Genomic DNA, 12,946 nt, shown 5'->3' with positions numbered 1-12,946 from the left:
TTAAGCTTGGGAGGAGTGGTTGAAGACGGAGTGCAATCAGTTTAGCATATATCTTCAAATCTATCCCAATCAATGATATAGGTCGATAACTAGAGCAAACTGTTAAATCCTTTTCTGGTTTGGGGATCAAAGTAATATGAGATTCCAAGGTCTGTATTGGAAATTGGTTCATAGAAGAAATAGAATTAAACACTTGAAGCATAAACGTGGCTATATGCTCTTTAAACGTCTTATAGAATTTTGATGTAAACCCGTCGGGACCTGGGCTCTTATTTGTTGGAGTATTAGCAATTACTTCTAATAGTTCCTCGAGCGAAAATGGAGAATCCAAAGATTCCCTAGTAACATTATCTATTGTCGGAATAGCGTTTTCCCGCACATATTCCCCAATAATATCGTCTCCAGCTCCCTTATCCTCCAATAATGATGATGGAGTTAGATTATAGAGGCCTGAGAAATATTCCCTAAAGGTTTGTTGGAGCTCACGTGGATCCGATGTCAGTTCTCCTGATGATTTTTTTATACTTGGTATAAAAGTCTGTGATTGACGTGGGTGTAACATATCAGCCAACATTTTCCCACACTTATTCTCAAATCTATATCTACCCACTACCCGTCTTTGTCGGTATGAGTTCTGAGATGATTTGAATAGTTGTAACAAAGAAATCCTTGTGGAGAAGATATCGGCTGATATATCTGGAGAATGATGGGCTTTATGTCGAGTTTCTAAAGAATGAAGTTTTAATAACGTATTTTCGATAATTTTAGATTTTTCTTTTTTAAGACGGGAACCATGTTGAATAAATACCCCTCGTATTACTGCCTTTAAGGCCTCCCATTTCAAGGGTAGAGCAGTTTCATCCTGTTCATGGTCGGAGATAAAATTATCAATCGCCTCTGCAATTGCTTTATAACAGTTTTGATCTTGCATAAGTGTATCATTCAAACGCCACGACCAATTAGTACCCTGAGTCTGGGGGGGTGCTATTGTTAGAAATACTGGTGAATGGTCGGACCAAATGAATGAACCGATATCTATAGACGGGTTCCATTCCAATATTTTAGGACCAGTTAAGAAAAAATCTATTCTGCTATATGTTTTATGTGCTAAAGAAAAATATGTGTAGTTACGATCTTTAGGGTTAAGGGTCCGCCAGAGATCCATCAACCTATGTTCGTATAGTTTGTTTTTAAGTGCCCTCAGACGAGCATGTGAAATATTTGATCGTTGAGCTGACGTGTCTAGTGAAGGGTCCAAAGCTAGGTTAAAATCTCCTCCCACAATAACCGTACCTTCTGCAAAGTCTGCTAAGAGGCCAAGATAATTCACAATTGTCTTAGTTTGATCATAATTTGGAATATAAAAGTTTGCAATTGTGAAGATTTTATCCCACAATCTAATTTTAAGAAACAGATATCTTCCATCTAAATCAGCTCTATATTCCAAATTCTGAACTGGTAGGTGCTTATGCAAAGCAATAGAGACCCCTCTTGATTTTGAGCTCGACATAGTGCTATGGAACCACTGCGAGTATTGTTTACGAGAACACACTGGAATATTATCACTTCGGAAATGGGTCTCTTGAAAAAGTATAATATCTACCTTAGCTTTATATAAACTATATAGAATCTGACCTCTTTTTGATTTATTATTAAGACCTTTAATATTGTAGGTACATAATTTCAATGTCACTGGTGAGGAGAAAATCGCTGCCATAACAAATTATCAGGGGACTCAAAGAACACGAAAGAAAAAGGGGAAAAAGAAAGAGGGGAGAGAGGGAACGAGGAAAAAAAAAAAAAAAAACACACCCCGGCGCAGCAATTACCGAGTTGTGCTCTCTAAAATTGGAGAAGCTCCTTCTCCCCGATTCCCAAGTTACCTAGGGAAACGTTAACTATTTACCCCGAAAAAAAAAAAAAAAAAAAGAGAACTTATAAAAAAAAAAAAAAAAAACCCACCCAGTAAGGAATCTATCCCAAAAAAAACACCAAACCCTACCCGAGGGACGGTGATTCCTATGAGGGAAAAAAGTTAATGAGCATTGAGGATGGCTCTATGCAGTGACAATGGGCATCCACAACCAACATAATAATAATAGTCCGAAAAAAAATAAAAAAATAAATAACAATTCTTAATTCATTATTAAATTCAATGCCTACTACTCCAATTACATTTGGGATCATCAGCTGGTTTACTCTGCCTGATTGAATTATAGATTTTCAGAATGAATGTTTCTATTGTCCTCCCGAGGTTGCGATCTTCTAAACTGTGTATAAGTCTTGGGCCACGTTATTAATGGAAGATCGTGTAAACCTAGGGTAGATTGTATTGCAGGAATATCTGAGGGATCACGTAGATTTAGCCACCTGCCATCTTTCTTGATTTGTAGCTGAAAAGGGAAATTCCATCTATATACAATGTTACGATCTTGCAACATTTTTAGTAAAGGCCTTAACGCTTTCCTCTTCTCTAGTGATGGCCGAACGGTTCGCCCGGCGGTCGTTTCGCGGCGAATTTCCGACTTTCGCCGTCCGCGGGTTCGAACGCCTTTTTCCGTCGTTCGCCCCGGCGGACTTACGTGTTTAATGTATACAAGAACTTTAACCTTTCGTGACACGTTTATCATGTGTTACAGGACAACCAATTGAGACATGACAGCTCATGGACACTTGGACATTCCCCCTAACCTATAAATACACCCGATCCGGTGGCCATTTTACATTCTTTCTTCTGTCACTGTAGGGAAAGGATCCTGTGTGGAGTAGGGACAGAGAAAACGCTAGCTATTTGGTACACAAAAGTTCTTTTCAGGACTGGTATAGGTGTTAGGTCAGCAGCCTGAGTTTCTTTTGTCAGTTTAGATAAAGGGACAGAGCGCTGTATGCTGCTATTTTAGGGACAGCTCAGCCAGATTAGTCTTTCTTCATCATCATCATCATCATCATCATTAGCTGTTACTATCAGGTCCACAAAAGAGCTGTTCCAGCTAATCGTTCCAGCCTACTCTTTTTTGCCAATTTGTATAGGGACAGGCAGGAAGCAGTGTGTCAGGCAGTGAGGATAATTTTAAAGACTTGCTGTTACTATTAGTTCCACAAAGGTTCTTTTCAGGACTGGTATCAGTGGTACGGTAATAGGCTTGTACACGTATAATATTCTTTCTTCCAAATATAGAAAGAATATTATACTTGACTGCTGCCCTTCTGCTGCAGTCTGCTAATCATTCACAACTCACTTGTTCCACAAAGCTCTTTATCAGGACTGGTAACTTGGTCTGTCTAGGGTGCTACGGTACATAGGCTTGGGTGCGGTACAGTCTGCTGTTCTGTAAGGACCGCTATCGGTCCACAATACATAGGGTTGCCGTGCACTACTGCTGACCGCTGCCCTATACTGCAGCAGTCCTTCATTGGTATAGGGACTGACGTACAGTCTGCTAATCACTAACACACAACCTGCTTGGTCCACAAAAGTTCTTATAAGGACTGGTAACTTGGTATAGGGTGCTACGGTACATAGGCTTGAGTGCGGTACAGTCTGCTGTTCTGTAAGGACCGCTATCGGTCCACAATACATAGGGTTGCCGTGCACTACTGCTGACCGCTGCCCTATACTGCAGCAGTCCTTCATTGGTATAGGGACTGACGTACAGTCTGCTAATCACTAACACACAACCTGCTTGTTCCACAAAAGTTCTTATAAGGACTGGTAACTTGGTATAGGGTGCTACGGTACATAGGCTTGAGTGCGGTACAGTCTGCTGTTCTGTAAGGACCGCTATCGGTCCACAATAGATAGGGTTGACGTGCACCACTGCTGACCGCTGCCCTATACTGCAGCAGTCCTTCAGCGGTATAGGGACTGACGTACAGTCTGCTAAACACTAATACACAACCTGCTTGGTCCACAAAAGTTCTTATAAGGACTGGTAACTTGGTATAGGGTGCTACGGTACATAGGCTTGAGTGCGGTACAGTCTGCTGTTCTGTAAGGACCGCTATCGGTCCACAATAGATAGGGTTGACGTGCACCACTGCTGACCGCTGCCCTATACTGCAGCAGTCCTTCAGCGGTATAGGGACTGACGTACAGTCTGCTAAACACTAATACACAACCTGCTTGGTCCACAAAAGTTCTTATAAGGACTGGTAACTTGGTATAGGGTGCTACGGTACATAGGCTTGAGTGCGGTACAGTCTGCTGTTCTGTAAGGACCGCTATCGGTCCACAATAGATAGGGTTGACGTGCACCACTGCTGACCGCTGCCCTATACTGCAGCAGTCCTTCAGCGGTATAGGGACTGACGCACAGTCTGCTAAACACTAACACACAACCTGCTTGGTCCACAAAAGTTTTTATAAGGACTGGTAACTTGGTATAGGGTGCTACGGTACATAGGCCTGAGTGCGTTACAGTCTGCTGTTCTGTAAGGACCGCTATCGGTCCACAATACATAGGGTTGCCGTGCACTACTGCTGACCGCTGCCCTATACTGCAGCAGTCCTTCATTGGTATAGGGACTGACGTACAGTCTGCTAATCACTAACACACAACCTGCTTGGTCCACAAAAGTTCTTATAAGGACTGGTAACTTGGTATAGGGTGCTACGGTACATAGGCCTGAGTGCGTTACAGTCTGCTGTTCTGTAAGGACCGCTATCGGTCCACAATACATAGGGTTGACGTGCACCACTGCTGACCGCTGCCCTATACTGCAGCAGTCCTTCAGCGGTATAGGGACTGACGTACAGTCTGCTAAACACTAATACACAACCTGCTTGGTCCACAAAAGTTCTTATAAGGACTGGTAACTTGGTATAGGGTGCTACGGTACATAGGCTTGAGTGCGGTACAGTCTGCTGTTCTGTAAGGACCGCTATCGGTCCACAATAGATAGGGTTGACGTGCACCACTGCTGACCGCTGCCCTATACTGCAGCAGTCCTTCAGCGGTATAGGGACTGACGCACAGTCTGCTAAACACTAACACACAACCTGCTTGGTCCACAAAAGTTTTTATAAGGACTGGTAACTTGGTATAGGGTGCTACGGTACATAGGCCTGAGTGCGTTACAGTCTGCTGTTCTGTAAGGACCGCTATCGGTCCACAATACATAGGGTTGCCGTGCACTACTGCTGACCGCTGCCCTATACTGCAGCAGTCCTTCATTGGTATAGGGACTGACGTACAGTCTGCTAATCACTAACACACAACCTGCTTGGTCCACAAAAGTTCTTATAAGGACTGGTAACTTGGTATAGGGTGCTACGGTACATAGGCCTGAGTGCGTTACAGTCTGCTGTTCTGTAAGGACCGCTATCGGTCCACAATACATAGGGTTGACGTGCACCACTGCTGACCGCTGCCCTATACTGCAGCAGTCCTTCAGCGGTATAGGGACTGACGTACAGTCTGCTAAACACTAATACACAACCTGCTTGGTCCACAAAAGTTCTTATAAGGACTGGTAACTTGGTATAGGGTGCTACGGTACATAGGCTTGAGTGCGGTACAGTCTGCTGTTCTGTAAGGACCGCTATCGGTCCACAATACATAGGGTTGCCGTGCACTACTGCTGACCGCTGCCCTATACTGCAGCAGTCCTTCATTGGTATAGGGACTGACGTACAGTCTGCTAATCACTAACACACAACCTGCTTGTTCCACAAAAGTTCTTATAAGGACTGGTAACTTGGTATAGGGTGCTACGGTACATAGGCTTGAGTGCGGTACAGTCTGCTGTTCTGTAAGGACCGCTATCGGTCCACAATAGATAGGGTTGACGTGCACCACTGCTGACCGCTGCCCTATACTGCAGCAGTCCTTCAGCGGTATAGGGACTGACGTACAGTCTGCTAAACACTAATACACAACCTGCTTGGTCCACAAAAGTTCTTATAAGGACTGGTAACTTGGTATAGGGTGCTACGGTACATAGGCTTGAGTGCGGTACAGTCTGCTGTTCTGTAAGGACCGCTATCGGTCCACAATAGATAGGGTTGACGTGCACCACTGCTGACCGCTGCCCTATACTGCAGCAGTCCTTCAGCGGTATAGGGACTGACGTACAGTCTGCTAAACACTAATACACAACCTGCTTGGTCCACAAAAGTTCTTATAAGGACTGGTAACTTGGTATAGGGTGCTACGGTACATAGGCTTGAGTGCGGTACAGTCTGCTGTTCTGTAAGGACCGCTATAGGTCCACAATAGATAGGGTTGACGTGCACCACTGCTGACCGCTCACCTATACTGCAGCAGTCCTTCAGCGGTATAGGGACTAAGAGTTTTGTCACAGGGTCATTTAAAAAATGACATGCAGAGGAAGAGGCAGGCCCTTCCGCAGGGGTGGTAGGGGTAGGGCAGGAGCAACAGGCTTGAGCCAAAGTGGGAAGTTGCAGAAGGTGCGTTCAATTACTTTAAAGGATGCACCAGACTTGGTTGAGTGGCTCGCTCAGCCTTACTCTTCTGCACCCTCCTCATCCTCTCGATCTGCACCCTCTTCTTCACTCTCTGCTATGTGCACCCCCAAAGACACTACCACCAACAACACGACCACCACCACCACCACCACATACCTTCCGCTTGAGTCACTGGAATTATTTTCCGATCCATATCAAGAGGACATTTCTGATGCGCAGCCACTCTTGGTATTGGATCAGGAAGAGGAGGTAGCAACAAGCGCTACTCAGCAGTCTGACGCCAGTACCCAGATCAGCCCAAGGAGGAGGTTGGTCCCCGGTGTTGCTGCCTACTCTACTTATAGCGGTGGGGAAGGTGACGTTGATGATGACGTGTCTAGTGATGTCACGTGGGTGCCCACAAGAGAGGAAGAGGAGGGGAGTTCAGAGGGAGATATGGACCAGCAGATAGGGAGGAGAAGCAGCAATGACTTACATTGCACAGCAGGGACAAAGCAGACTGCAAATGTATCAGGAGCGAGTCATCGACCATGTACGGTCACATCTGGCGCTCCCAGGACACCGGCACATGGCTCCGCAGTGTGGGCTTTTTTTAACGTGTCCGCTGCTGACAATAGCGTTGCCATCTGCAATCTTTGCAGTCAACGCGTTAGTCGCGGTAAGCCCAATACTCACCTAGGGACGACCGCCTTAAGAAGGCACATGAGCAGCCATCACCGAGCCCAGTGGGAGCAACGGAACACACAAAGCCACACTGCAGGCTCTCACCGTCCAGCCTCGTCTTCTACTTCTCCTTCTCCTCTCTCCTCACAATTGTCCTCCACTCCACCTTCCATCACGCCAAGCTCACATTTTTCTGCAAAAAGGCAGGCTTCCGTGGGCCTAATGTTTGAGCGTAAAAAAATGATGACGCCGGATAACCCTCTTGCCCAACGGTTGGCGGCTGGCTTGTCAGAACTCATAGCCCGCCAACTACTGCCATATAAACTGGTGGACTCGGAGGCCTTTCGCAAATTTGTGGCCATTGGAACACCACAATGGAAGGTCCCAGGAAGGAAGTATTTCTCAGAGAAGGGCATCCCAGAGCTATATGGCCATGTTCAGCGGCAAGTGAATGTATCTCTGGCACACAGTGTCGGTGCCAAGATACATCTGACCACAGACACGTGGTCTAGCAAACACGGGCAGGGAAGGTATATCAGTTTTACTGCCCACTGGGTGAACCTTCTGACGGCCGTCAAGCATGTAACCCGTGGCACCCGTGTAGATTTGGTTTTACCGCCACGGATTGCATGCAGGCCTGACTCTTCTTCTCCTCCTCCTACTCCATCCTCCTCCCTCTCCTCCTCAGCTGCCTCCTCCTTTTCCGCTGCTAGCGTCTCTTCCACTGCACCGCCCAAGCTCCCCAGAACCTATTCCACATGCCAGGTGAGACGTTGCCATGCCGTGCTGCGTCTGTTGTGCCTGGAAGCAAAGAGCCACACTGGCCCGGCACTCCTTTCAGCTTTGCGTTCACAGGCAGATGAGTGGCTAACACCGCTCAATTTGACAGTTGGTAAAGTGGTGTGTGACAACGGTGCCAATCTGCTTAGCGCATTGAAACAGGGCAAAATCACGCACGTGCCGTGCATGGCACACGTCTTAAACTTGGTCGTGCAGCGATTCCTTGTCAAATACCCTGGGGTCCAGGACATCTTGCGGCAGGCAAGGAAAATCTCGGCCCATTTCAGAAGATCTTACACGGCCATGGCTCGCCTTGCTGACATTCAGCGGCGACACCATCTGCCGGTCAGACGTCTTATTTGCGATTGCCCGACGCGATGGAACTCAACCTTCTATATGCTTGATAGGCTGCTCCAGCAGAAACGTGCAGTTAACGTCTACCTGTATGAACTCTGCGAAAGAAACGGTTCTGGGGAGCTGGGTTTTTTTTCACCGCGCCAGTGGCTGCTCATGCGCGACACATGCAGACTTCTGCGGCCATTTGAGGAGATCACCAAACTGGTCAGTCGCAGCCATGGCGCCATCAGTGACATGGTACCTTATGCCTTCTTTCTGGAGCGTGCATTGCGTCGTGTCATTGATCAGGCTGTGGAGGAGCAGGAGCGGGAAGATGAGGAAGTCGCAATGCTGGATGAATTCCCAGGGGGGGCTACTCTATCTGAGACAAGTCAACAACAGGAGTCTGATGAGGAGTCAGAGGAGGATGGTGCCGGGGCGGATGAGCAGGAGCAAGAAGAGCATGCTTTAAACCTTTCTGGGATCCCTGTTGTGCGAGGATGGGGAGAGGAGAATGAAGAGGACGACATTATCCTGGATGATGAGCAGGAGCCAGGCCACCACACCGCTTCCACTTTAGTGCAAATGGGGGCCTTCATGCTCCAGTGTTTTAATAGGGACCCCCGTATAAAAAGCATGAGGGTCAAGGACCAGTACTGGGTGGCAACGTACTTAGACCCCCGGTACAAACACAAAATGGCGGAAATGTTACCGCCGTCGCAGAGGGCTGTCAGAATGCAGCACTTCCAGGCCTTGCTTCGAGAAATGCTGCATTCTGCTTTTGCGTGCGCTGGCAGAGGAGCAATTCCCACTCCCAGAGAAGGATTTGCGGGTACCAATCCAACAGCGCCTGCAAGAAGAGGCCGGTTTGAAGATGTGTTGGTGACTTCGGATATGAGGTCATTCTTTCAGCCGACCCATCGACAGGTGTCATCCGGATCCAGCATCAGGGAACGCCTAGACCGTCAGGTGTCCGACTACATTGGGTTAACGGCCGATGTGGACGCTCTGAGGAGTGATGAACCCCTAGACTACTGGGTGGGCAGGCTTGACCTCTGGCCAGAGCTTGCCCAATTTGCAATCGAACTGTTGGCTTGCCCCTCATCCAGTGTCCTGTCCGAAAGGACGTTCAGCGCAGCAGGGGGGATTGTGACCGATAAGCGTACTCGCCTAGCTCACCACAGTGTTAACTACCTCACATTTCTAAAAATGAATGAGGCATGGATCTCGGAGGAATTCAACACATGTGATCAGTAGACCATGTATATGTCTATAAACAATTTTTGGAATCAAGCACACAGACCTTCTTAATTCATTTGGCTCACTTCCCTGACCCAAAAAAGCACACCGTACTATATGCCCCTACCCTCCTCTTTGAAGAGGTTGAGCGGTGTCATATTTCTACTGGGGCTGCTTATTATGAGGGGTTCCCACCATCCCTGTGCTGTGCTGACTTCCTCCTGGGTGTTCTTATTATGAGGGGCTCCCACCATCCCTGTGCTGTGCTGACTTCCTCCTGGGGGTTCTTATTATGAGGGGATCACACCATCCCTGTGCTGTGCTGACTTCCTCCTGGGGCTGCTTACGGTGCTGCTGTCAGCGCTGTATGTCACGGAGCTGCTGTCAGCGCTGTATGTCACGGAGCTGCTGTCAGCGCTGTATGTCACGGAGCTGCTGTCAGCGCTGTATGTCACGGAGCTGCTGTCAGCGCTGTATGTCACGGAGCTGCTGTCAGCGCTGTATGTCACGGAGCTGCTGTCAGCGCTGTATGTCACGGAGCTGCTGTCAGCGCTGTATGTCACGGAGCTGCTGTCAGCGCTGTATGTCACGGAGCTGCTGTCAGCGCTGTATGTCACGGAGCTGCTGTCAGCGCTGTATGTCACGGAGCTGCTGTCAGCGCTGTATGTCACGGAGCTGCTGTCAGCGCTGTATGTCACGGAGCTGCTGTCAGCGCTGTATGTCACGGAGCTGCTGTCAGCGCTGTATGTCACGGTGCTGCTGTCAGCGCTGTATGTCACGGAGCTGCTGTCAGCGCTGTATGTCACGGAGCTGCTGTCAGCGCTGTATGTCACGGTGCTGCTGTCAGCGCTGTATGTCACGGAGCTGCTGTCAGCGCTGTATGTCACGGAGCTGCTGTCAGCGCTGTATGTCACGGAGCTGCTGTCAGCGCTGTATGTCACGGAGCTGCTGTCAGCGCTGTATGTCACGGAGCTGCTGTCAGCGCTGTATGTCACGGAGCTGCTGTCAGCGCTGTATGTCACGGAGCTGCTGTCAGCGCTGTATGTCACGGTGCTGCTGTCAGCGCTGTATGTCACGGAGCTGCTGTCAGCGCTGTATGTCACGGAGCTGCTGTCAGTGCTGTATGTCACGGAGCTGCTGTCAGCGCTGTATGTCACGGAGCTGCTGTCAGCGCTGTATGTCACGGAGCTGCTGTCAGCGCTGTATGTCACGGTGCTGCTGTCAGCGCTGTATGTCACGGAGCTGCTGTCAGCGCTGTATGTCACGGAGCTGCTGTCAGCGCTGTATGTCACGGAGCTGCTGTCAGCGCTGTATGTCACGGAGCTGCTGTCAGCGCTGTATGTCACGGAGCTGCTGTCAGCGCTGTATGTCACGGTGCTGCTGTCAGCGCTGTATGTCACGGAGCTGCTGTCAGCGCTGTATGTCACGGAGCTGCTGTCAGTGCTGTATGTCACGGAGCTGCTGTCAGCGCTGTATGTCACGGAGCTGCTGTCAGCGCTGTATGTCACGGAGCTGCTGTCAGCGCTGTATGTCACGGTGCTGCTGTCAGCGCTGTATGTCACGGAGCTGCTGTCAGCGCTGTATGTCACGGAGCTGCTGTCAGCGCTGTATGTCACGGAGCTGCTGTCAGCGCTGTATGTCACGGAGCTGCTGTCAGCGCTGTATGTCACGGAGCTGCTGTCAGCGCTGTATGTCACGGTGCTGATGTCAGTGCTCTGTATTACGGTGCTGCTGTCAGTGCTCTGTATCTCCTGCACCCTCTTGTTTGCCTACCCTGGTCCCTGACCTTCCCTCTCCTCCATTGCCTTCATTAGCTCCATAGTCCTGAATTGTCAGAACAATTTCCCAAATAAAAAAAAAATGCTTGTAGTTATCGATCCCAAATTCACCTCATACATGTATTATGCTATTGTCCAGGTGGTGGGACTACGTGCTACCCCCTAATAATTACCCCGTGGCCGCAAATTCGACCTAAAGGTTTGCGAAATTCGCCTCCCATTGAAGTCAATGGAGCCCGCGGCGAACGGTCGTTTTCGCGAACGTTTGTGTCCGTTCGCGTTTCGCGTTCGCGAAACGTCCCGTCGGAAGTTCGTCCATCACTACTCTTCTCCAGAGTAAATTGGCAAAGATCTTGTAACAATTGTATATTTGCTCCATTAACATTAATTCGTCCCCTCTCTCTTGCCCTTCTCATAATCTCCTCCTTATCCTTATAGAAATGTATTCGACATATTATATCTCTTGGTTTATCTGGGTCTAATTTACGTGGTCCCACTGTCCGATGTACTCTATCCAGTTCCAAATTTGATTCCTCGGGTTTTCCCAACAATGAGGTAAAAATTTGGTTAACTGTTATACCAAGCTCCTCATTTCTAACTGATTCTGGCAAACCCCTGATCCTAATATTATTTCTTCTATTACGGTTGTCTTGGTCCTCCCATAATTGAAATAGTGTATGAATATGGGGCTCTTGGGCATCTATGCGCTGTTCCTGTGATTGTACACGATCCACCAATATATCTACAGAACGTTCAACTTCTGTTATTTTCTTCCCAGTTGCCTGTAATTCTTTATGCACAGATTGAATCTCCTTGTGGAAACCATGTTCTAGACGCTGAATAAAAGCTTCCATTTCATGGCGAGTGGGCAGTGCTCTTAAATAAGTCCGTACATCCCCTACTTCTGATCCCAACTCTTCACTCATCGTATCACCTTTTGGATTCCCATCTATATTCTCACTATCCATTATATTCACTGGGTTATATCCCCCTAACAACGGGGGGGATGGGGTTGAATATTGAGGGCCACCCTCGGGTCCTCCCACATTCATATGCATATCTAATACGCCTATATCTGAGGTATTAGACACTTCGTTAATATCTACGGATTCTACAGATCCAATCGGTTCTTGTAACTCCAAAGCCGATTCCCTCATGTTTTTTATGGCCTCTGCACTATCCATTTTTGCTATCTGTGCGTTTTTTACTGCCCCAATGCCTAAGGAGCCCAACGGTATTACAGATGACACTGATGGTTTTATTATTGATACTACTGGTGTTAATATAGTTTTTTCTGCTTGTAATGATTGTATATGTGTATCCTGCATAGCAGCAGAGGCCAATGTTCCCCTGCTACTATCTATTGTTGTCTTCGATGTACGTGATCGTGTCCGGCCACCTACTGGAAAAAACTCTGCTATCCCTTGCTGAGCGTTAGAGGAGACTATTAATGGGTGTTTAGAAATATTACCTATTGTACCCTTATTGCACACAACCGGACTCGCCGGTTTACATACTGTGTTATACTCTCCTCTCCTCTTCCTCCGTCCCATTAGGTATTCCCAGTGGTCACTACTTTAGAGTCCTTTTCAAAGACAGCTTATCCACGCAGTCTACCTTCTGGTATAGCTATTGTTATTGAGTGCAGTCCTCCCAATGTTAATAACTTATGATCACTTCTATTGTCAAAACATGAAAGTCAATAGTTTCAGCAATAACAGCT

Source organism: Lithobates pipiens, unplaced genomic scaffold (assembly GCF_037356315.1).
Source record: "Lithobates pipiens isolate NorthernLeopardFrog02 unplaced genomic scaffold, aLitPip1_a1.2 Scaffold_35, whole genome shotgun sequence".
Taxonomy (NCBI): Eukaryota; Metazoa; Chordata; class Amphibia; order Anura; family Ranidae; genus Lithobates; species Lithobates pipiens.
This window is presented reverse-complemented; position numbering follows the sequence as displayed.